Source organism: Nesoenas mayeri (genome assembly GCF_963082525.1).
Source record: "Nesoenas mayeri genome assembly, chromosome: W".
NCBI classification, from domain to species: Eukaryota; Metazoa; Chordata; class Aves; order Columbiformes; family Columbidae; genus Nesoenas; species Nesoenas mayeri.
In genome coordinates this window covers 12543749-12570274 of record NC_137553.1, presented here as the reverse complement: position 1 = coordinate 12570274, position 26526 = coordinate 12543749, and the positions used below count along the sequence as shown (strand labels likewise).

The 26526-nt window shown below is 40.5% G+C and overlaps 1 pseudogene across 1 annotated transcript; it reads left to right on the top strand.

The window, feature by feature from the left end:
- Positions 1–952: 952 nt before the first annotated feature.
- LOC308051431 (dnaJ homolog subfamily A member 1-like) lies at positions 953–25537 on the top strand (annotated as a pseudogene). The gene is made up of 8 exons: positions 953–1084; positions 1508–1685; positions 2948–3052; positions 3160–3387; positions 5662–5776; positions 12180–12274; positions 12844–12944; positions 24262–25537. The product of its transcript is annotated as a dnaJ homolog subfamily A member 1-like (transcript).
- The last annotated feature ends 989 nt before the right edge of the window (positions 25538–26526 follow it).

Genomic DNA, 26526 nt, shown 5'->3' with positions numbered 1-26526 from the left:
ACTAGTAGTGTATTAGTATTTTGTTATTTTATTAAACTGTGTTTATCTCAATCCAAGTTTTCTCCCTTCCCTTTTGATTCTCTCCCCTGGTGGGGGAGTGGGTGAGCAAGCAGCTGTCGTGGTTGTATTGCTAGCTCAGGTTAAACCACGACACCCATATAAACTGTTTATTATTTCCTAGTCTTGCACAAATACCAAAGTGTTTAGTCATAAAGTTTTTAGTCATACTGTCATCAACTGATAGAAAAAAAAAATCCCCTTTTGTCCAAACAGACACAAGCTGGTGAGTTAGCTAAGTTGCGGGATGACAACTGGACAAACATTAAAGATGAAAGTTTTAATGCTCACCAATCTAAAACTGATTTGTTTTATATAAAACTGGGCTTAAAGCCCAGTGTCGATATCCATTCACTGAATTTTCAAACCAACAAAAAAGGACGTTTAATAGAGGGAATCGGAACTGAACCGCTACCATGCCCTGGAAATAAATCACTAAAGACGTGAATAGAGCCAGCATTGCGACGAAGCTGTTCCCCATGCATGCTGGGAACTATAGTCTGCTAATAGCCTAGGGACCATTCATAGTTTTGCATACCCAGGGGGTGGCTGAGGGCCAGTGTGTTTTGGGAGTTGAAGTTTTTGGTGGACCGCAGTGTTTGCCGGGAACTGTAGGCTAATGAGGTAATCGCAGCAAGACTGACTCATAGCCAGTTACTGGGTCTCCTCTCTTTGATTGCCCCCCCGAACAATTAAGAGGGTGGGGGTTCCAGGAGTGGGTTTTCGTCAGTTGAAAATTCCCTGGATGTGGATGTTAGTTTGGAATTTTCCAGAAAGGTTGTGACTTGTAAGTTCTAGATTTTGTGTAGTGCTGTTTGAGTTTTTTCTTTGATGAGGGGGTTGGTGTGTCCGTATGTTTGCATTAATTGCTTAGTGTTCTTGTAGGTCTGTCGCCATGGTGAAGGAGACACTGTATTATGATGTGCTGGGGGTGAAGCCCAGTGCCTCTGCTGAGGAGCTGAAGAAGGCGTACCACAAGCTGGCCTTAAAATATCACCCTGACAAGAACCCCAATGAGGGTGAGAAGGTTAGTGCTGAGGGAGTGGGAGCTGGACTGAAGTTGCTGAGGGGTTGGGGGGGGAGTCACCCCTGATTTTTGCCTATGGGCTGACTGGAGCTAGGGGATTGGATGGAGAGATTATAAAGACCCTTCCAGATGTCGTTGCTGCTTTTGGAGGGGAGAGGTTTGTTTTGGGGGACCCTATTGTCTGTGGAGAGGGAACTGTTCTCTTGCTTGGGCCTGGTTGGAGTGGGGAGGGGGTCTAATAGTAAATTGAAGGAGCCTGTGGGGGAGGTTGGTAGGAATGAGAGCTCCTGGTGGAGAGAGGAGCTCTGACTGGACCTACCGGGGGGGGGGGGGGAGAGGGAGAGGGAAAGTGGGGAGAATGGACTCCTGGGGGAGCTGCTGCTTAAGGATTGGGGTCTGAGGCTTAATGTGCATGTTTCACAGTTCAAACAGATTTCCCAAGCCTATGAGATACTGTCTGACCAGAAGAAGAGAGATGTGTATGATAAAGGTGGTGAGCAGGCTGTCAAAGAGGATGGCTCCAGTAGTAGTTTTGGATCACCCATGGATGTATTTCACTTGTTCTTTGGAGGTGGTGGGACAATGCAAAAGGAGAGGCGAGGTAATGTTCCTACTTCTGATGCTGCCCTAGACTTAACAGTATGGCCGTTGTACATCAAAGAGTGCTGAAGTTTGCCTCAGGTGAATGCAGTGTGGCTTGCAAGACTGCATTGAGGCTATTAAAATGATCTTATATCTGTATTCCAGAAACCATATAAAACTGTTGTTAGCCTTTAACGCCTAACATGAGTAGGGAAAGGAATGCCTGTGTAATGAATGGTACTCATTTCATACACTGGTTATTTAGATCTGTGAGTTGTCTTATGTTAATTTAATACCTAGCTAGACTCTGCATCTAGGAAGCCTTTATCTAAGGATAAGCCTAGCTTTTAATAAAATAGAACAAGAATGGGATGGTAAAGTATCTTACTTGGTAAGTAAGGTACTGCAAGTGTACTGTCAAAATCTGAGGTTTTAGATCACTTCTAGCTGAAAGACCTTAGTTAGAAGTAACAACATATAAATAAAGTGAACAAAGCAGGTTTGTGGTTGTTTTTGTTTTTGTTTTTAATGAGATCACCTTGTTCTTCTGTACTGTCCAGCAGAATTGGGTTAAAGCTGCAGTAAAGCTAAAATGCCAATCCAAATTGAAGTTCAGACCAATAGTATCAGCAAAGATGTCAATATTAATTTAAAAACTGTGTTTAAGAGTAGTGCTGGCTATATCACTTCTTAGTTCATATGCAGTGCTGGTAAATGAAAAAAAGTTTTCTATCAAAATGTTATACAACTTCATGTAGCAGAACATTTTCAGTAAGCAAGAGCTTGTTACCCTTAAAATGGATTTGATTAGAATTTTACTTGGCAAAAACTTGATTGTAAAAATCCAGTTGTTTGACTGTTTTGGGAAACTCATGGGGGGTAGAGGTGGTGGTAGTATTTCATTGGCTATAGGAACTATCTCCTACTTCCCTGTAGTTATCCAAACATACCTGTCTATTTTCACCCTTTAGACAAAGTTAAAATCTTAAACCTGTATCTCAGTGTATTTTGTTCTTCTTATTATTGCTTATACTTTCATGGAGGAGTCTTCTGGCACCTTCTGAAAAACATTACTAAGAAACCAGTGTTAATTTTTACATAATTGTAAGATTAAATAGGAAAAAGCTATTGATAACAGCAGAAGTAAATAAATAGGAAGTGTTAAAGCTTTTAAAGACTTATTCTAATGCAACTTGAGCATAGTAACACGTAAAACATTATTTTGAGTTCAACCTATCAAATTTGAATAAATATACTCTCCCCCCCCCCCTTCCCTTATAGGCAAAAATATTGTTCATCAGTTGTCAATAAGCTTAGAAGATCTGTATAATGGTGCAGCAAGAAAGCTGGCTTTGCAAAAGAATGTAATCTGTGACAAATGTGAAGGTAACTTCAACACTAAAACTAGACAGTTATTTCTGAAGCTCCACATGTATTTTGACCTTCTATTTTCTTCTGGAAATATAACCATTTGATTCTTGCTCTGTCATCAGGTTGTGGTGGTAGGAAGGGTGCAATAGAATGCTGTCCTAATTGCAGAGGCACAGGCATGCAAATCAGAATTCACCAGATTGGTCCAGAAATGGTGCAATGGATGCGTTCTATATGTATGGAGTGACAGGGGCATGGGGAGCGTATCAGCCCCAAGGACTGATGCAAGAACTGCACTGGCAGAAAAATTGTTAGAGAGAAGATGATTCTAGAAGTTCGCATTAACAAAGGTAAGGGTTTTGCTAACTCTGAATATTATATTTAAATAGATGTTCATTGGGGTTGGTGATTTGTGGGGGTTTTTTTAGCACTAAAACAGGAGCTTCAGCAAATGCATGGTGTTGATGATCACTTCTTACAATGAGCAATGCTGTTGGATATGCATTCAGTACAATAGCCTGTTCCTATTTTTAAAGAAGGTAAACTTGCCTTTAAGCAAGGGTGATTACTTGTGTATTAGTGCCCAATTACTATATACATTACTAAGTGTTAATCACAAATCTTGTAATGATGCAAGTAGTAAACTAATAAGAGCAGGTTCAGAAACAAAGATGCTGACCAGTTAATTGGATTGATAAAAAGCATATCACTTAGTTTATTAATCAAGTTTAACTATTATCTTGACATTTTGGAGACCCTACAGAATCTGATAATTTTTATGGCATTTTACTGTGAAGGGGAGGACCAGGTCTCCTGAAGTGTGAAGACATTGCTAAACCTATAATGCTTAGAATTAATTTTTTATGCCACCCTGATGACATTGTGCAGTACAGATGTTCTGGTCTGTGTCCTTTATGTCTGACAAAACTTAATTCAGAATTTTAATCCCCAGAATAATAAGGGAATGTAAGGCTATTTAGCAACAAACAGTTTTCTTCAGAGTAGGCTGCTCAAAAGTAGGTGGGAGTGGTCTTTGGAGGAGTTGGAGTTGAAAGGTAAAATGCATTGACATGTGGCTTACAATAGACTTGTACCTAACAGTAATCAGTAACTGTTTTGCATCTCTGCTTAAGTGTGCTTTATGTAATGTCTCATCTTTAAGAGGAAGAATATCATAGTAACACTAAACTTAAAGCTTGGCAAGAGTATATAACTGATATTTTTAAACACTGCTTTAAAAGTTACTGCAAAGAGCAAAATTTTGACTATTGTAGTAATTCTGGTTTTCTACCGGGTAGCATGAGGCTGTGTGGCAGGATGCAAACACCCCTCTCTCCCTCTCCCTCTCCCTCTTTCGATATGGAAGGAGTAGACAGAGTAGACACATCTCCCTCGTTCTCTCTGCTGTTTGAGGCTAACAGCTTCTTTTGTTTAGCCCCAGAGCACCCTGGCCAGGGCCGTTAGGAGAAGGGAGTGCCGAGGCGCCAGGGAGCTGCTGGGTGCCCACGGCCAGTGTGGGGGATGTTTGGAAGCTTCAGGGGCACCCCACAGCCAGTGTGGGGGTGCAGAGAAGCTTCTAGAATGCCTACAGTCAGATCTGATCAGCCTATAAAAAACAGGACTCTCATCGAGACTCCGCCCATTGTCGTGGGTCTCTCGGACCACGAGCGAGATGCTGCCGCCGAGAGCCCCCCAGGGATGGAGACTCCGCTTGCCTTGCCGCCACATGTGTGAGTAAAATTTCTCCTCGCAGGATTGCGAGTGTATTATAAATTTACCCTCACACAATCGCGAGTGTACACTTTCCGTACTCACTATGAGTACGCGTATCTCTTTAAAATAATCCCACACCGTGTACAGGCAAGTGTGTACTCCTCCCGGACTCAGAGACAGCTCCGGCATTGTTTTGGGTGAAGCCATGTGCATGCACTCTGTGGACTACTTGTTGTATTAGTTGCTGCCCCTTAATAATTTTCCTCAACTGATATCCGAACCTGTATTTAAGTCACTTTTGGAGTGCTAAAACCCTGTTTCTCACTGGTTTAATAAAAGTTGCTTTGGACCCTTCTGTCCCTTAATCTAACCTCGGGGTGCCTCTGTGACAGGCTGCTAGAATTAATAGTGCAATAACCCTTCTGTAGGTGAAGTTGCTTTCTTGAGCGACAGTCACACTCCTAGGAAGAGTGCTTCCTAAACTGGAGGCATTGAGATCTTTTCTCTCAAGTAGTTCTGCCACAGACTTAAGAGACTTATCAACTTCTTAAAGCAAGCTTTGTGTGCAACATTTCTTCTATGTCTCTTCTGTAGTGGTTGTGCATATGATAGAAACCATCTTGATAGTACTTCCCTCAAGGATTTTTGTCTTGGCAGGTGACTAATTTCTACTAGAATGGGATTTCATGCTTATGAAACATAGCTTCATACTACAAACAAAGTTTGTAGTACTAACATGTTTTGGAAAGATGAGTTGGTAAGATACTTGCTTCAAGCAAAGGTCCTAATGTTGCAAGCTCAAAGTTCAGTAATATCATAGTACAAGCTAGTGCCTATTAAAATATTTCACATTGTTACATTTAAGAGGAAAGAAAAAAAAAAAAAGCTGAAATATGTGGTGTCTGCAATAGGAATGAAGGATGGTCAGAAAATAACATTTCATGGTGAGGGGGACCAAGAGCCAGGACTAGAGCCAGGGGATGTAATTATTGTCTTAGATCAAAAAGAGCACCCTACACTTACGAGGTAAATTCCGTGAGTCTTTATGCATGCTCCTCAGATGCTTGTCTTTAAGCTTTCTCTGTTAACACTGGCTTTTTTTAGTAACTGGAATATTGTCAGATAGAACTATATGTCTAGAGCTCGCTTGTGAGATGGTCTGGGCTGTCAGATATTGACATATTTATAGAAATACTGGTAGAACTAGTCAAAACAGTTGATGCTCTAAATGTACAAGGTTTGTGGTTATATGGTTTATTTTTTGGGTTGTTTGAAGTGAGTTTTTCTTCTTTCTCTGGGGGTGGGAGAGGAAGCAAGACAAACCTATGGGAGTTATAGATATTGAGAATTCACAAACTTTGAAGGACTAACAATATTGGAAAATAATTGTTTCTTAATAGCTGTGAATATCTGTAGCAGTTCTTGCCTTACTAATTCCTTGTTCTTGCCTCCTTCTGTGAAAGTCCTCCAATACTAAACACTGCTCTAGCATAGGCAACTGCTTGTTATGTCGTTTCTTCTGCCTTGGAGTGCTTGTACCTATATCTCAGGATTGTGCTTCAGTGCTTGTGCTATTTCTCAGGATCCTCTTTATGGCCACCTTACAGTCAGAAGTGTGCATCCTATATGCATAATATCAAGGTGATCTACCTCCTATGTGTTTTTCTTGCCTGAATGCATTGGGTAACATGAGGAATGGAGAGGACTGGTAATCTGTGGAATCGAAACAACTGGGTAGTGTCAACTGTGTTAGTCAAGTACCTCACATTGTCTGACAATGTTGCTTTGTGTTAAAGTCCATTGTTTCAAGTTACTTTGTGAAATGAGTCTGTCATGTGGAGAAAGCAGCACTTTAGCAATCTCTAGAGCAGAGGTAACTACTCCTACATTTATACAGTCCTAAAATTACATTTGACCCTTTGAAGGCAACCGTGAGGCTGATGTGGCCCCTGGTGAAAATGAGTTTGACACCCCTGCTCTAGAGGATGAGCAGTAGGTACCAAGTGTAACTAACTGCTGATCAGAGCATTCATGAGGGGAACAATGAATTTGGGAAGGCATTGGTCTCTTAACATGAGGGCACTTAGTCTACCAGCTCATCCCTTTGTCCCTGTAAGTAGGAATAATAGGTCTAAGGCTCTAGTGTAGCCTGTAGTCAGTCCAATCAGCAGCCTTGTATGGTGCTTAACTCCAGAAGCTGATGCCAAAACTTTGTGCTGAGGCAGGACAGATGTCGTGAGATGATGTGGAGAATGCAAAATTGCCGGCAGGACCTCTTTGAGCATGACGGGCGGGCCGGCGAGAGTAATGAGTCTAATTCAATATGAATTTAACATCAATACCCTTTAATGAACTCTTAACAACACTGAATATCAATGTCCACGAGACCACGTTTTTCCAACCCTTATATACTCTATACCGAAAGGCCATGCGGCAAGCACAGGCTACGATTGGTTACACTTGCAGTCATTCTTCCCCCCCACGATGGTGATTAGCTGCAGGGCACTGAGGGCACTGTCCACAAACTATTCATACGCAGCGACGATGGCAGTGCCCCTCCTGCAGCCTGGGTCGAGGGCAGACCAGCTTCTGTTTACTTCCGTATGGTCCTAGTGCACCTCAGTCTGGGTCGAGGGCAGACCAGCTTCTGTTTACTTCCATATGGTCCTAGTGCACCTCAGTCACATCAAGCGCTGGCTTGTTCACAGCAGACAGCCCAAAACTCTCCACAGACAGATGGAACACTACTGTTAGCAGCTTCCAGCATTGAGCTTGCAGATAAAAGAATTGGAACTTTTATGACATTTGGCAGGCTAGTGATGAGCAATTTTGTCTACCCAGCTTCCAGTGAAACCAGGTATTGAATCGGTTGTGTCAAAGGGTCTGTCTGGTCCATGCATTTATGATGTTACCTGGGACTTGAAGTTTTGATTGTACTGGAGTATTGGTGTCCAATCCCCTGCACTGGCATGAGCTTTAGCCTTGTTAGATGTTCCTTGATATCAGTAGTTTTGTGGGGTTATGCTGAGGTAATGCCACTTCTGGGGCAGACAGAATGTACCTCCTGTCCCTACTTTCCAGGCAAGTCCAAGTTATTTTAATAGGTTTGAGGTGCCCTTAAACTAAACTCCTGAACAAACCAGTACATGCAGACATCATTTGTGCTGACTTTAATGTAACTTCTTTAATTTTCAGTTCTGACTTAACTGGATGCATCCAGGTTTCATCTAGAAGTTCCTTTCAGAGTGACTCAGAGTTGCTTTCTAAACTTCGTTAGCACCAGACCTTCAGAAGGGAGTGTAGGAGACTCTGAAGGAGGTGATACTGTAAAAAAACGGCAAATTAATAACTCTCAAAACCACTTTTTAAGGTTTTAAAAGTAGCATTCATTTTATTCAGCGTTGAAACACACTGGGGATGATCCACCATGAGTGTGCCAATGACTGATCATTTTTGCTTTGCTTATATTGACAGAAAAATTACATATTTTTTACAATTCTGGAAATTTTTAACATACAATGCACCTATACTAAGAAATGATTACATAAACATTAAGTTAGTTATTTCACGATCTTTGCTGCCATCTAACATTCTTTAGCTGGTATTGTAGCCTCTTACAGTCTGTTCAGTGGTTGCAACTTCCATCTTCAAGGGTCTTCTCTCGTGTCTGGCAAATGACCTCTCCTCATTGGCAACTCCTTGAGCAAGTGCAGTAGATACCTACTTATATAAGCTATTATTTGAGCAACACCTGTGATTTCTCTAATTAATTATTACTTCAACATCCTGTTCCTAAAGAATATGTCATAAATCTCTACTACGTGATCTGCTTACACAAGGAACTTTGTGTGGCTAGTTATGTTACAAACCTTTGGTTAGCCTTTAAAGGTCACTAGAGCCCTAGCAATCAGCAACATTTTTCTAAGCTATCCATGTCCTATAAAATCTTTCTAAGCTATATGTGTCCTCTAATATCTTAATATTCAGAAATACAGGTATCAGAGGCAACTGAAGTGTAGGAGAGACAATTCACTTAGAGACTTCTTTCAGTCCTGTCTTAAAACCTAGCTGGTTGTTACTGGATATATTTTGTTGTGTACTTGGTAGTAGCTGTTCTAATTTACTACCTTATGGCAATTTCAAGTCTCTGGCTTTACACCGCTCATAAAGCCAAGTCCTGTTTTGTTCTTTTGATTCCATTTGGAAGGTTCTTTGAGGATGTTGATACCTAAATATATTCAAGTTAGTTATCAAGCTTAACTTATTGCAGCTAACTTGTACCTGCCTGTGTACATCAATGTATACAATAAATGTATATGACTGTCTTCATTAATATAGTATACAGTATTTATAAGCAATTTGATTCCCTCAGTTTTGCAAATCAAGCTCGTCTAGTGTTGAGGAGGGAGTTTTACTTGACTTGTCATCTAATGTAGCTGAATAGAAATGTATGAGACTTTGAATTTTGCTACAGTCTTGTTCAGTGGCACAAATACTTTCTTATTTCTGCTGGAAATATTTTTTGTGAGTGGAACAGTTGACATAGCAATTTCATTGCTACCTTTACACTTAATCATCTCTAGCTGAGCTTGCTGCATATATTAAGGTTTTAGTCTTTGAGTATGTGACCTAGAATTTTGTACTGATCAATCCCCAGTTGGACATCAGCCTTCAAGGCCAACTGGTTAACTAATTTCTTGCTCCATATCTTTGTTTACTGTAGTCCAGATGAGAATACTGTCCCACAGCTATCTTAATTTAAAAAGCATTGCAAAGTGTTTAGCATCTAAGGTACATATGGACATGAAATAAAATATAGGAAATTCCACATAAGAAAAAGCTTTTTTTTTTTTTTTAATTTGGGGGGGGTGTCAAACACTGGAATGGGTTGCCCAGAGAAGCTGTGGGGTTTCCATCCTTACAGTTATTCAAAATCTGACTGGATGTGGCCTTGACCAACCTGCTCTAGTTGACAAAGAGGGTTGGACTAGAGACCTCCGAAGGGTCCCTTCCAACCTCACCTATTCCATGATTCTTTGATAATTTATCCAGCTGCATTTAAAAGGCCCCCTTACAACACAGGATTGAGTGTTCTTAAGTGTTCAGGCTGTTCCCTTCTCCATGTTAAAATTTCTGATTTTTAAACCAATTAGTGTAGTCAAGAGTTGTTTCTGACTTCTCTTGAAATAAAAGTTCTTAGCTCTGCATTTTGTTTTCAGTCTCACTAAAATTACTGTATCTACTTTATCTACAGTAACCTTCAGGTTATTATTTTTAATAGCAGAAAATATTAACTCTTTGTTTGGCTGAAGTGTTTCAAGTTAAGATTTCTTTAATCAGAAATGCTCAAGCTTTCACACTTGCAGTGGTGTTTACTGCAGGTTAGGGAGATCCAAGTGAACCATTGAATTGCTAAAATGGCATTGAATGAAATTTTTCAGCAAAGGGTTTTTGAATATACTAAACTACTAAGGAGTGGAAGGGAATATTACATGGATTACAGGCTAAAAAGTAGGAAACCAGGTAAGAATATAATTCCCTCTGATAAAGAAAGATGATGAGACCCCAAATGAATCCTAAAAAGACCTGCACTGGGGACCTTTAATTTCATTTAAAATCTGAGGTGGTGATTTGATGATACAGAACTTTTACAGGTTAAGGAAGATGGAAGTTGATTAGAGTTGCAGAATGATTGCATGATATAATGCAACAAACATGAAAATTTCAGTTGAATGTTAAATGTAAAATGAAGTGCATAAACTTTAATACTTGCACATAGTGGGATCCCAGCAGTACCAAAATGTTGGTTGTAACAGATCTATTAATAGATCATCTCAATGCTAAGAAGCAAATAAAATGTTAGGAATTTGGGGGGAGACACATGAGATGACGACAAAACTAATTGCTGTCTATATAAAAATCTGTGGTGTGCCTGTACCTTGAATACTGCATGTAATACAGATTTTACATTTAAAAGTGTAGTGGGTTGACCCCAGGCAGAAACCCACAGATTTGCTTGCTTATTTACCCTCCCACCCCCTCCCCAGCATCCTGGGGGAGAGAATAGGAAGAGCAAAAGCAAGAAAACTTGTGGGGTGAAATAAAGACAGTTCAATAAGTCAGTCACAAATTCAAAACACAGTACCACATGGGCTGCTATAAAACGAAGTTAACTCCATCCCAGCCAGACCCCATACACAAAGATACAGAAGGTAATGAGGAAAAGATGGAATAGCTTCTATGTGGAGAGTGATTTTTTTTTTTTTTTTTTTTTTTTTTTAAGTAGATCCTTCCTTGGAGAAAAGAGAGGAGGAAGGAAGAGGAAGAATTTGTGTAGGGAGAATTTGTGTAGGAGCAACTGTTGTCTGTCTCTTTAAATCACTTGCGATATTGCAGTTACTGTTACCAACAGGACAAGGGGCAGTGGGCACAAACTGAAGCACAGGTGATTCTGTCTGAGTGTAGGGAAACGTTTTCACTGGGAGGGTGACCAAGCACTGGAACAGGTTGCCCAGAGGGGCTGTGAAATCTCCCTCCTTGGAGATATTCATAAACTGTTTGGATGTGATCCTGGGCAGCCTGCTCCAGGTGAATCTGCTTGGGCAGAGGAGCTGGACCAGATGACCTCCGGAAGTTCCTTCCAACTACAACCATTCTGTGGTTCTATGAGGTTCAGAACTGGAAGTAGCATTTTGTATGTGGATATGAAAATGATTGGTGTAAGATGCTGTCAGTGGTCAATAGCCATCAATAGATTTAGTGAAAGGGAAGGAAAAAAAATACTCTTCCCAGTTAAAGTCCTTGTGCTTGATAAGGGCTGGATGCTGAGTGTATTCTGGGGCAGTGTCATCTGCTTACCTTACTCTTGTACTCTTCCCTAGGCATCTGCTTTTGAAGTGAGGATATTTAAATTAGTCAAAAAAGATCAGCTTTACCAGATTAGAGCAGCAGTATGATCTCAGGGAAGTTAGTCTCCCCTAATGATGTAACTAAGAAGGTACAAAATCACATTAGATCCCTAGTGTTGCCCACAACATCTGAAAGCCAAACATGATGTTGGAGAAGAATAAAAAAGAGTGATTAAAAAAGTGTTGCTGCATCTTGTTTCTTTAGATGATTGTGCTGATATATGACAGTATTGTGCAATTTTTTTTTTTTAATTTGGACTGTTAAAGGGGTTAATTGTCTCAGCAGCAGAAGTTTGGAGGCTGAGACAGACCTTTTCTCAGAAGGAGGAAAGCACAGTGAAATGAAACAATGCTGTTGTGCATGGTATGGTTTAGGGGGGTTAGCTTTTGAATAACTGTCCTTGAGTAGTAAATGGCTCTTATCACAGGTATTATCCCTGAAGTAGTTGGCTTAGTTAATAGTTAATGTTCTCTATTTTACTGGTCAGGCTTCTTAGTATTGTTGCTTGGTTCTACAATAGGCGAGGGGATATACAGCTGGTTGAAGCACTGTATGGCTTTCAAAAGCCTATCGCAACACTGGATAACAGAACTATAATTATTACTTCTCATCCTGGTAAGTGTTGGTTTGCTTTGTGCTAAAAATCTGTGCATCCAGCAAATGCAAGCTGAAAAGCAAGCAATTAGCATAGGGGAGCAGAAAGGATTGATCCTTAAAATACTACTTCTTTTCCCTCCTCCCTCCCAAGTTTTTACAGCAGAGAGCGTTAAATAAATAAAAATTTTGCTTAGTGGGCAACAGTAACTACGTGTTTCTTTGTATGATACAGTAACAAATTTTATTTCATGGATGTGCTGATATCCTGAGGATACTCAAGGTCTCCGAAGATAAATTTTTCAGATTTGGATTTCCTGGAATACTTGACATTCATAGGTATGCTCCCTTTGAGAAGCATACAAAATGGTAGAATATAGCATAGATGTGCACATGTTCTCCTATGCAAAAGTGATCAGGTAGTAGGTCCCTATGAGACTACTGGATATCAGTATAGTTGTTGAAACACAGCTTACAGAGCTGTACAAATACATCCTGAAAGACATTGAAACTAAAATTGCTTGTTTTGCCTGCCTGGAGTTTTTTTGTTTTGTTTTGAGTTTTTTTTTTTTTTTTTTAATTCACTTAAGGCCAGACTGTCAAACATGGGGATATTAAATGTGTGCTGAACGAAGGCATGCCAATATATCATAGGCCATATGAAAAAGGATGTCTAATCATAGAGTTCAAGGTAAGTGAATAAGCTTCCATGGTACAGCTTAACACTGAACATGCAGAACTTTAACCTTAACTAATAACTCAAGCAAGAAGAGACCCTAATCGTTGAGTGTCTCATTTAGTGCGTTTCTTGCAGTGTGATCAGATAACCTAACGCAATGCACAAGGCCATTATCAGAACATATCCAATTCTTTCTTGTACTGGTTTTGTCTGAGATAATTTTCTTCATAGTAGCCTGTATGGGATTATGTTTTTGATTTGTGCTGAAAATACTGTTGATAACACAATGTTGTTTTAGTTATTGCTGAGCAGTGCTTACACAGTATCAAGGCCTTTTCTGCTTCTCACACTGCCCTGCTAGCAAATAGGCTGGAGATGCCCAAGAACTTGGGAGGGGACACAGTCAGGACAGCTGACTCCAACTGACCAAAGGGATATTTCATACCATGTGATGTCATGCTCAACAATAAAAGCTGGGAGGAAGGAGATTCAGAGTTATGGCATTTGTCTTCCCAAGTAACTGTTATGTGTGCTGATGCTCTGCTTTCCTGGAAATGGCTAAACACCTGCCTGCCAATGGGAAGCAGTGAATTAATTCCTATTTTGCTTTGCTTGTGCATGCATCTTTTACTTTGCCTATTAACCTGTCCTTATCTCAGTCCACAAGTTTTCTCACTTTTACCCTTCTGATTCTCTCCTCCCTCCCTCTGAGTGTGGGCAAGTGAGTGAGCAGCTGTGTGGTGCTTAGCTGCCAACCGGGATTAAACCATGAAATTTCTAAATAGCTCTTTACTGAGAATATACTAATTAATAAACTAACTTGTTTGGATATCCTGTGAATTTTCATGTTTGACATGCTTTTGGCCTCCAACATGTCTTCGGAAGAACTGAAATATAACAGACTGTCGTGGTCCCCCCTGGTGGGATGGGGAGTAGAATCAAAAAAAAAAAAAAAAAAAAAAAGAGGCAAAAGGCAAAACTTGTGAGTTGAGATAAAGACAGTTCAATAGGAGAGCAATATCTTGCCACAATGGGGCAGCCCAGATGGGTTTGCCTTTGCACTGTCAGTTGCTCCTCTTCCATTGCTCTTCCATTGCACAGGGCATTTACCACCATCCATGAGTCAGTATAGAGATAGAGCACTAGCTGTTTTTCTCATTCAGTAATCTCTGCAGCCAGCTGGATGGCTTTCACCTCTGTAAACTGGCTTGATTCACCTCATTCAGCAGTTTCTGTGACTTGTTGTACAGGACTTCATACAGCAGCCTTCCACCTCCAGTGCTTTCCTGCAATGCGGCAGGACCCATCAGTGAAAAGAGCATATTGCTTCTCATTTATTATACAGTGGAGCCTCTCCAGCATATGTTACCTCCTTCTCTGGTGTTATTCTTTTGGCCAGTCCATTATCACTTTCAAGATCCCTGGGTGACTGGGCTTTCCCATTTGAGGCCATTGTGTGATCTGTGTGACCCACTTATTTCATATAGTAATCATTTGCATGATGTGTAGAGGGGACCTTGCCTTTGAACATCCAGCCCAGCACTGGAAGTTAAGGTGCCAGGAGGAACCGTGCTTCAGTACCAATCACTTTTGAAGCAGTTCGAACCCCTTCATACGCTGCTAGTATCTCTTTTTCAGTTGGAGTATAGAACATCTCACATCTTCTGTATCCCCAACTCTAAAACCCTAAGGGTTGACCTCAAGTCTCCCCTGATGCTTTGTGCCAAAGAATCCAGGTAGGGCCATTCTCCCCAGCTACAGTGTAGAGCACATCTTTAACATCTTGTCCTGCCCAGACTGCCCTGAGGGCTACTGCATGAACTGTCTCCAGTTCAATTTGTTCATTGCTCAGGGTCCCACTTGAAATTGTTCTTCTTCCAGGTCACTTGATAGAGAGGGCTTACAATCAGACTGTGGCTTGGAACGTGCATTCTCCAAAAACCCACAATGCACAAGGAAGCTTGTGTTTCCTTTTTGCTAGTTGGTGGAGACATAGCTGTTATCTTGTTGATCGCATCCATTGAGATCTGATGATGTCCATCTTGCCATTTTATTCGTAAAAACTGGATCTCATGTGCAGGTCCCTTGACCTTACTGTGTTTTATAGCAAAACCAGCTTTCAGAAGAATTTGGATTTTCAACCTTTTCTCAGAATTTTTTTTTTCCTGTGTTGCCCCATACAATGATGTCATCAATGTATTGCAGGTGTTTCAGAGCTTTGCCCTGTTCCAGTGCAGTCTGGATCAGCCCATGGCAAATGGTAGGGCTGCATTTCCACCTCTGAGGCAGTCCATTCCAAGTGTGCTAGATGCCCCTCCAAGTGAAAGCAAACTGTGGCCTACACTCTGCTACCAAAGGGACTGAGAAAAAACACATTAGCAATATCACTTATGCTATACCACTTGGCTGCCTTTGACTCCAGTTCATATTGCAGTTCTCGCATGGCAACACTTAATGGTGGCGTGACTTCATTCAGGCCACGATAGCCTACTGTTAGTCTCCACTCTCCATTAGATTTTTACACTGGCTATATGGGAGTGTTAAAGGGAGAGTGAGTCTTACTGATCACTCCTTGAGTCTCCAGTTGACGAATCAACTTATGGATGTGAATCAGGGAGTCTTGGTTGGTGTGATATTGCTGCCGGTGCATCATCGTGGTAGCAATCGGCACCTGTTAGTTCTTTGACCCTCAGCAACCCCACAACAGAAGGGTCCTCTGAGAGACCAGGCAAGGCAGAAAGCTATTTAATGCCCTCTGTCTCCATGGCTGCTATGCCCAAAGTCCACCAGTACCCTTTTAGGTCCTTAAAATATCCTCTTCTGAGTTAGTCTGTGCCAAGGATGCACAGAGCTACTGGGCCAGTCAATAGGGGGTGCTTTCGCTACTCTTTCCTAGCTAGTCTCACTTCAGCTTCTAATACAGTCAACTATTGAGATTCCCCGGTCACTCCAAAAGGACAGATGGGTTCTATCCCTTCATAGTTTGATGGAATTAGGGTACCTTGTGCACCGGTGTCCACTAGAGCCTTGTACTCTTGTGGGTCTGATGTGGCAGGCCATGGAATCCATACAGTCCAGTAATCCTGATTGCCACTTTGCTCCACCTGGCTGGAGGCAGGGCCCCTCTAGTCCTGATCATAGTATTCATTACTTGTTTCTTGTAAAAATGAATCAGAAGTCCCTTCAAGAGGGTTAGAGGTAAGATCAACCCTTCTACTCTGTCTGGGGAACTGCCTGCTGCAAACTGGAACATCATTTTTCCTGGTATAATCCCCTTTTGTGATTGTTTTTCCTTGCAACTCATGTACCTGTGCTTCTAGGGTCGAGGTAGGTTTTGCATCCCACTTCCTCATGTCCTCTCCATGGTCATGCAGGTAAAACCACAGGGTGCCTCATGGTGTGTACCCTTTATTTCCTCTTTCTTGAGTCGAGGAACACTTACTCGTAAAAGCTCAGATACTAGTTTGTACTAGTTTGTACACTAGTTTGTGGGGAGCAGAACTTGACCTCAGATTGCTGGAACTCTCAGGACATTTTCTCAGCTAGCATGTCTGGCAGTTTCTCCACAGCCAAGATGCAGGCCCATAGGGAGGAAGAGAGATTTTTTCGTAGTGCTGAGTTGGCCAGCCAATTCCTCCACCATTTGTCCCTTGCCTTCTTTTGAAGACGTTACTGCCAATGAGTTAGCATATGATTATGGTCATTATAAATTGCCTCCAGCATGAGTAATTCCCTCAGGTACTGGATACCTCTCTCTATGGTGGTCCACTTGCCTGGGTGATGGGTAACATCTTCCTTGAAGAGATACCTTCACGCCAGACAGAAGTTGCCTTCAGAGGCTGAGTGCCTGTGTTTTTTTTTCCCAATTGCCTTGTCAATGCCCCCTTCACTAGACAGGGATCCCAGCTGCTTGGCTTCCCTACCCTCTAATTCCAAGTTACTGGCCCCATTATCTCAGCATTGGAGCAAATAGACAACAACGTGCTTGCCGAGATGGTGGCTGAAATCTTTTTGCATACCTCACAGCTCACTCAGGGATAGGGATCGGGTGATTATCTCTGGTTCTACCTCTTCTTCCTGTTCTCAATATGACCCTACTTCATCATCATCCCTCACTGAACAAACTGATTTTTTTTTTTCATATTTCTTTTTCTGTATAGGGGAGACTGATACAGACATGGGTTGGTTCTCTGGTTCAGCTACAGTGCCTGTCGTCTGGGTTTGAGTAGCCACAGTGCTGAGGAGTAACTGGAGTACCTATTGGTCTGTTTTCCCTCTTTTGCCCTGGGGATGCAGCACAATATTGAGCAGTGCTTCGTAGATATTGGCTGGGGCTAGGACCCAGCACAATGCAGTAAGTTGTGCTTCTTTGGAGTACCCACAGGATTTTCCTTTTAAATATTCTATCACTTCATCAGGGTCCTGTAGCTGTTGTCGTGGTTGAGACAGACAAACGACATAGACCAAGTTCTTCCAGGATGAAAGTAGTAGATGCCATTTATTGACACAAGTGCATTTTTATACAGTTTTACCAATTCATGTGTCTCTTCACTATTGGTTACAAGTTACAGCAGTAACATCTCATTGGCTATTTTTGCTATCATCAATGTTACTCTTTTACTCCCTTCTCTCTCACGGGTACATCCTTAACATCTCCGGATACTCCTTTACTCCCATCTTTCTTATGGGTAGGCCTTGATATCTTCAAGGCTGATTTCTGTTCCCATGCCCTCCATCAGGGAATCCACGGACCCATCATAGTCCCACAAGCTGTTCAAAAGTGAAGCTCCTAAGAAATACCAATAAAAGTATTTTAATACCCAAGGATGTCCAAGATACTGAAATGTTATTGTAATGGAGGAGGAAACATCATGGAAGAAGGTAGCAAAGGTGCCATTCTGTATTTCCTCCATTAAAAAAAAAACCTGTCAGAGGAAGAAGCATAGTTGCTACCCTGTTTCCCCGAAAATAAGCCTCAGCGTTATTTTTCAGGATTTTTGAGGATGCTTGAAATATAAGCCCTACTCCAAAAATAAGCCTTAGTTACAGTTCATAAAACAAGTCAATTTAAGTAGTGTCCAGGTGTTAGAGTGAGATAAGGACTAAGAAAAACAAGTCGATTCAATGTGAATCACGCTAAGCCATTTATTACAGAAACTTATATACGTAACTATATACGTAACTATATACGTAACTATAACTTATATACGTAACTATATTCTAATCACGCGTCCACGCCCAAGCATGGATTCGTTAAATGAGTATCGTGGGCTGTCCGTGCGCTAGAGTCTCACTGATGATACGTCCGATGATTCATGCCACGCCAGGACCCCGGTGATTGAGGAACGCCCCTCTTTCTCACAGCAGACTCTGCACTCAGCTTCTCGAAGCGGCCTTGAAATACCTTTGAGCCTGACTAATTCAGCAACAGATCTTTATCTATCAAAACCCCTCCACACTTCCTCCTTTCTTTTCCTGAATTAGTCAGGCCCCCTAAACCGCATGGTGCATCATTTTTGAAATATACTGCAACATAGAACACTTGATTAACAACATAATTACAATTACATATAATGCAGTTAAGCCTTACTTAATAAGATCAAACAACTACCTGCCTATTCTTAAAACCTTAATTCTACTATGACAACCTTATTAACACACTATTTTAATAGATTCAAAATAACCAGACAAGTTAATACAATATATTCTCTTAAATTCCTAAAAAATCTATAACTGCGCAGTTTATAGGGTAACATACTTAATACCATCAGTATATACTAATAATTGAATTAATATCTTAAAAGTTATCTCAACCTATTTAAAAGATCAATAGCTTAACTTTAATATCCCTTCTAAAACTTTATCAGTTGCTGAACTTAAATTACTATGGTAGAGATATCTCATAATTTTACCTTATCTATGCATTAACTATCTAATCATAATATCACCCTTTTGGATCTCCTGCTGATTGTTCAAATTGCCATTCTCCACAGAAGGTACACCACTTGCTTGCTAATAGGCTTCTAGACCACCAGGTCTGCGAGCATCTGTAACACTGAATTAGGATCCATGGTTTACATCTGAAACAGTCCTCACAACTTACCTCCCTCCTGTCCATCTGCATCCTTTGAATCTTTGTTGAATCCACTTCAGTCCTCAGCCTGTAATGACACAAACATAACCTTTTCCCCAGGTTATCAATTGATGTGGCCTTTTTAATTGACTAGTGATTTGACCATAACTAATGTAGGTTCTTTCTGATTTAGCATGGTTTTGGGTCATACTTGCAAAGTATTTCATCACATACAATGCTTTTGACAATTGGTTTTGTGGTGTTTTCCCTACTTGTCCCCCCTTTTTTTAAAAAACAAACAAACAAAAAAAACTTCAGAACCAGATACGTGTGTTGGACCCTGACTACGTACTGAAAATCACAAATCAAATTTAGAGGTTCCTCCTTAAAAAGTCCTAAGTAATTTAAAGCTGTGCCAAGTTCTGCTAATTGGGTTGAACCTTCAATAATTTTTACAGAATGATGCCAATTGTTATCTTCACACCAAACCACTACAGCTTTATGAGACTTCCCAGAACCATCAACAAAAACTTTGCAAGTATGTAGGATCAGACCAAATACAAGTATGGCCTATGACCTGATGTTAAAGGTTTGCAGGTTCTGCAGCAATTTACATTTAGGCATGCCAAAAGCTGTGCTGTTAAGAAAACCAGCTAGTGCAATTTATAAAGACATAGATTACAAAAAAAAAAAAAAAATCAGAATTAAATTTCAGAAATGGTACATATATGACAAAAGGATCATGGCCTATTAAGACTTAAATTCATTCCCTGCATTTTCTGGATCAGAGTGACAATTGGTATATAACAGTCGGTATATCAGTTTGCTAGCAATCTCATCATACTGTCCCACAATAGCCACAGGTTGTGTCTATGTTGTAGCTATAAATAGACAAATCTACAAGTCCAATCGAATGCAGTCAGCCTGTAAGGTTGTCATAAATTCATTCCTCAAAGTTTCTAACTCCATTTTGGCTGTCATATTTATTGGATATTGTTTTCCCTTACCGGATCAAAGTCCTGTTTCAGATCTATCAGTGTAGTATTTGCTTTATCGAAACACTGGCTGTTAATACTAGTGGAAATACAGCATTTGAAATTTCCTTGGAGATTTCTCACTTGCAGCAAGCAGATCTGCACCATCCCAGCAGCTTCTTGTAGGCCATGCAACTAAACAGAATTCTCAGAAAACGTTATTTGAGCTTACAATTTACTTAACAAATCTTAACCTAAGAGAGGTATAGGACTTTCTGGCAACTATAAGAATTCATGTATTAAAACTTTGTTCCAAATTTGACATTCCATTGGTCTCAAAAAATGGCCTTTCTTTTGTTCTCTCCCATGACCTCAAAAACTAGCATGGTGAATTTACTAAGAAGTCTCTCACAACTAATTACCACAGAATAAGTCTATCAACAAATTTTGGGTTTAATTTTCCAGTTTCATTAGAACTATGGGTCTGCTAAGGATGCCTTTAAACTTCACCCTCAGACTGCTCCATTCAGTATTACATCGCTGCAGTGGGGGGGAGAGAGAACCCCCCTTTCACTGCTTTAAAAGCAGGCAGCCAGGTTTTTCTTTTTTTTTTTTTTTTTTCCTTGCTGCAGTTTAGAGATAACCAAGGTCACGCAGCTGGCATAATGGCTGGTACGAAGTGGGAGGCTCTGGGAAACTTCTCAGTTACAATGAACTGCACACAGGCCTGGGATGTTTTGCTCTTTTGTTTTTCCTTTTCATTCCAGCCATAATACACTTTATATGCAATTTCATTTAGCTCAGCAATAGTTACATTCCTTAGCTCCATTTACCTTTTACAATCTAGAGATGTCAAAAAACAGTATAAACCAGTATAATAAACATAAATCCATTATTCTATTTTCCTAGATCTAAATAAGTTAATATTCTAGCAAAATTAAATACAACCTCTTCCAAATTCACATCTATCATTGCATTTTAACAATTTAAATGCTTTTCTAACAATATAAGCAATTACTCTAATGTGTAAGGATGCATCCTAAGGGGGAGCAAGGTGGAATGTTAGCAGTGGAACCGGTTCCCATTTTGTAATTATCTCCCCAAACAAGATTCTTTTGGTACCAAATATGAATATGCATACTAAAATACTGAGCTCAGATGTGAAAACCAAATACCCAGTTCAAATATGCAGATGGATCACAGTCACACTAATTTAAGACAATATCTCAATTTTTGCATTGCACCTTTGGGCCGCTTACTGCTCAGCCAGGTGGAGGTAACTCTGGGTCTCCCTGACAAAAAAAGTCAGTGCGCGCTGGAGCCCAAGCGGCACCCGCCCCCCCGCCACAGCAAGCCGGACTGGGCAAGGCCTTTTTTGTTTTGTTTTGTTTTATTTTCAGTGTCTCATCTGGTGCGCTACAACTGTTATTCCAAAATCAGGATTCTTTGCATGGTGTGCATACGGAAAAGCCAAATCCAGCACATCAAGACGAGACACAGCCTGTCACAGAGTTGCGCAAGTCTGAATGCTGGAATAAAGCTAGCATGCTGGAGAGAAAAATAACAGCTACTACACACAAAATTTTACCATCACATTCACGCAGTAAAGAACTAAATTACTCATGATCTTCTGTATTATCACAAAATGCACATTTTGAGTCAACGGATTCTCATGATTTAACAGATTGTGAACTTATCGTACCATATAGCACAGACCTACCAAAATTGCAACATACTTAAACAGATACCCACAAAGAAAACAGGTTAATAAGGAAAGCATCTTGCAGTCTTGAACAAGTTTTCTGTGACCTGTGTGTTATCAGTTAACACTCCCTCAGCTGTCTGAAATGATTTAATGATCTCTTGTAGGGATTTATTTTGTCCCATTCTTCTCGCCCTAAAAACAACATTAATTGCAACAAGGTGTTATACTTCAAGATTCTATTCCCCGGACACTATTCCCAATCATTTAACTTATACCGCAGCCACCATTAATTACAATATTTTACAAGATCTTCCTTCCTTATAATTCTGAGTGCTTTCCTAAGTTTTAAAACACCTCCCAATACTGATTTTTTAGGAACGCAACTGAAAACAATTATTCCTGACCCCATCTTGCAAGTAAAAACCTTGAGAAGAGGGAGAGAGGGAAGGGGAGGAGGGGAGGAACGCACAGAGCTACTTGAAAACAATTAACTCACATTCCTGACAAACTGCTTGATTTTCAGAAAGGCAATAAACAGGAGCACATAATATGTACTGTAAAACTCGCAAATAACATGTTGATAGCAAACATTAGCATTCTCTACTGCTAATCTCAACACTAGTGCTTCCTTAGCTTCTAAGTTTTCGACCTGCTTACTGATGGCGTCTTGAAGATGGTCAATAAATTGCATGTAATTCTCATTGGGACCCTGGTTAATAGTTGCAAATGATGTGGCTGCTTTGTTGGTTTCAGGCACTTCTCTCATAGTTTGATACGCAAGATCTGTTGACTGCCTCAGGATTTCAGAAACTTATCGTGTCTGTAGTTGTGGTGTGTCAATTAGTGTCTCTTCCAGGAGTTGTGGGATACCTGCCCCTTTCGACGAATCCCCATTGTTCTGTCCTAAATGATTTATAGCTGTTACATTTCACACAGTTCTTTTGCCCAGTTCTTATCCGGCGACTCCTTCTGCTCTTTTGTAGGAGTTAGAGGGGCAGAAGGCAGTAAAGGCGGACACGAATCAGTAAAAGGACTGATATTACACTTATTTACGACTTTAGCATTCTCAGCTTCCAACAGTTCTTTTGACAAATTACCTGACTGCAGTTCCTTGGACTGCTTGGTCTCTTTAGGGTCGTGCGATGGTATCGGAGGCCATCTGCTGAGTGATTTTCCTCCCCCCGCCCCAGACTGCCGTATCATCGGGGGTGCCGCCGGCACAACAGGGGATGGAGTGGGGAGGGGGTCAAAAGACACGATCTGGTAAACTTCACAGTCATTTTTAGGTTCGTTAGGCTGCAACGCTGGAAAAATTCTGGCAACTGTAGCCCGCTCAGCCTTAAAGTCTTTTAAGGTGGTAATTAGTCGCCAGTGATTTAGTTTGTTTATCATCTCCATTGCTGACCCTATTCCATAATTTCTGCCCTTTATCGTCCCATAGTTAACGTTTAAAAGCCTTCTCGTTTACTCTCATGTAGCCATTAATTCTATACCAAATTAATAGTCTACATATGTTACTTTCTTCTTATTTAAGTCCTCTCATAGAGAGAATAGGCAGGAGGAGTTTAACTATGGCTTCTTCCTCAGAGGATATATTTTGCCCCATAACTTCACTCTTCCCTCCTCCCGCTCCCAGCCGCTCACCATTTACGCTGACTTCTTCAACAAAATGCGGAACGTCCGTACGCCTCCGCCCGGTTCTCAGTCCAGCTGATCCGCCTCCGACTGGGCCACTCTAGGCTTTTCCCCAACTTCAGTGGTACACCGTTCAGAGTATCATGTCGGGGTCACCATATGTTAGAGCGAGATAAGGACTAAGCAAAACAAGTCGATTCAATGTGAATCACACTAAGCCATTTATTACAGAAACAAGTCTCCTTATATACGTAACTATATTCTAATCACGCGTCCATGCTCCAAGCATGGATTCGTTAAATGAGTATCGTGGGCTGTCCGTGCTCTGGAGTCTCACTGATGATACGTCCGATGATTCATGCCACGCCAGGACCCCGGTGATTGAGGAACGTCCCTCTTTCTCACAGCAGACTCTGCACTCAGCTTCTCGAAGCGGCCTTGAAATACCTTTGAGCCTGACTAATTCAGCAACAGATCTTTATCTATCAAAACCCCTCCACATCCAGGCAGCTATACATGTAAAAAAATAATAAGTTTTGGAGCAAAAATTAATATAACACCCTGTCTTATTTTTGGGGAAACAGGGTACTGATGGGAGGGGAATCAAGCTAATCTCTAACTGCTGTGTCCCCCTACTCTGACTTTAGCTGAGGATATCTTGTTTGGCTGGTTAGTTGGGTTTTTTTAGCCCTTTCAATATGGCAGTTTGGTATAGAAAAAAAAAAAAAAAAAAAAAGACTGAACTATTCAAGACAGTAAAGTTGCCAAATATAGTAAAAATGCACTTTTGGCAGATGTGAAAGACTGGCAAGTGACCTGTTTCCTTAGCAATGGGTTTTCAAGTCTTCTGTAATTATGAAGCTGATGCTGGCACATAATTGACCTGTAGTGAGTGAGATGCCAGTTAAAGCCAAATTCAGTAACTGCAGCTATTTATTTCAGGTGAACTTCCCAGGTAGTGGCTTCCTCTCCTCAGATAAGTCGTATTTGCTGGAAAAAAATGCTACCTGCAAGGCAAGAAGTAGAAGAAACTGGGGAAATGGAACAAGTGGATTTAATGGACTTTCATCCAGCTCAAGTTAGAAGACATTGCTATAATGGAGAAGCCTGTGAAGATGATGAGCACCACCTTGGAGGTGGTGTTCAATGTCAGACTTCTTAAAAGGGCCAGTTAATAACCACTGTGATACCATTTTTTTTGTGTGTCAGTAGACAAGTGAAGGACTACAGGTGATTCACTTTCACTTCCTGATATTTTGTTGTTGCTATTGCTGCTAAATTCAGCTATAGTTCATTAAAAAAGCATAAATAAATTAAAATGGTGATATGAAAACTGACTTTGCATTTTGTATAAAGCTCCAGGATGCAAATCCCGCCTGGACATCTTCCTGTGTAGCCTCATCTAAGTGTTCCTGCTCCGGCAGGGGGATTGGACTAGATGATCTTTTGAGGTCCCTTCCAATCCCTAACATTCTGTGATTCTGTGAAGTTGATCACAAACACTGTCAGACAAGCAGTCTGAAATATTCTTGACTAAAGCTGTAATTCTTATATTTGTGTTCAAGTGCCTGGTCTTAGACTAAGATTCTATAGTGTTCTTGGTGCTCTGTAGAGCTGTGGTTTACTGAAGGATGCACAAATATTTCTAATATACATGAAGATATATCTACAGTTTTTGGATTTGCACTGCTGTTTGTCAAATCAGAACTTTCTCTGTAGTGCAAATGTGTAGTATGTGAACCTGACACAAATGTAATATTTTTCATGTCCATTAAACTTGTGTGATTTACCAGTTTATTTAAGAATTAATAGTTTCTTGGTCTCCCAGCTTTAGTCCTGATGCAGTGAGCTAGTTGTAAAACTTTTTGTTTGTAACCAACTGCTACTTAAATACTGTTTGCTATGCTGCTTATAACCAAAGTAGGTTGTTCATGACTAAAATACGGAATTTGTCTTGACCTATTGCCATGTGAAACTTGACTTCCACCTTCAGTATTGAAATCATGTCATCTATAGTGATGTGTTAAGTAAAGCAGTAGCAGATGTCATAGGAATAAGTGAGCCTGTAGAGGAGAAAAGTAGAGAAGTATTATTTTAACTTGGTTCTGTCCAAACGTTCTAATCATTGTAGATGAAAAATTTAAATGTAATTTTAACATTTTTTCAGTGTTGCTTTTCTTAGACCAGTTTTCAATTTAAGAAAACTCACCTCTAGACTGCTAATACTAGTACAAATATGCTATTTTATAGACCATGCTAAAAGACCGGTCCAATCTTAACCTCAAGTACAGTAGTTTAGTCCTGGTCTACTATTGGTCTTGAGAAGCAGTGTCTGCTTTCCTATTACAATGCTTTCCTCCCCTTTAAGAATCCCTGAATATTGAGAAAAATGGGTTAGTCAAGAAAGGAACTCTTGGAACAGAATCCCTGGGCTAGTTCTTCCCATAAGTGTTATGGCCTTTATTTTATGAAAGCAACTATTTACATGATCCTTGTCTCAAGTGGAATCCTTATTTTGGGTTCTTACAGATTAGAGGTCAAACTATAGATGAGTTCAAAAGAACTCTCTGCATATTCTACCTGGTTGAAATAAAATTTTGCAAGCCAAATTCCTTTTCCAAATTACCATTGATGAGTTTATAGTCAGCTACATCCATGAGACTGATAGGTGCATTTACCTTAGCAGTGGGACAATTCTCTTCAGGCAGGGGAATAGAATGCAATTTCTAACTCTTGGCCTTGTTACATTCAAAATCTTGTCTACGGCTAAAAGAGGAAGCACAACTTTAATTTATATATATATATATATTAGTTATGAATATGTTTAATATATAATATTTTTATTTAAATTATGTAAATGTAATCACTTAGTATAATGGAAATCTTAACAGTCTAATTGAACCATTATCATTAGTCTAGATCTAATTATTACAGGAAAAAAGAGAATAATAAATGCAGATAGAGTACTAAATGCAACACACACGTGCACATACACACACATAGAGTTTCTACACCTCTTCTTGGTGTTATGCTCACCCTTTCATTGCTTCTCTGAGACCTAGGGTCAGATGCTGGTGTTGGTGGTGGGAAGGGGGGAGTTACAGTAAGCTGTCAGCAGCTGGAGTCCTTTGCCAGGAGAAATATGATGTTCATGTTGATGGTTTCTTCTTCCTCCCTCTAGTATCCCCTTATAGTCACTTGTTTGCT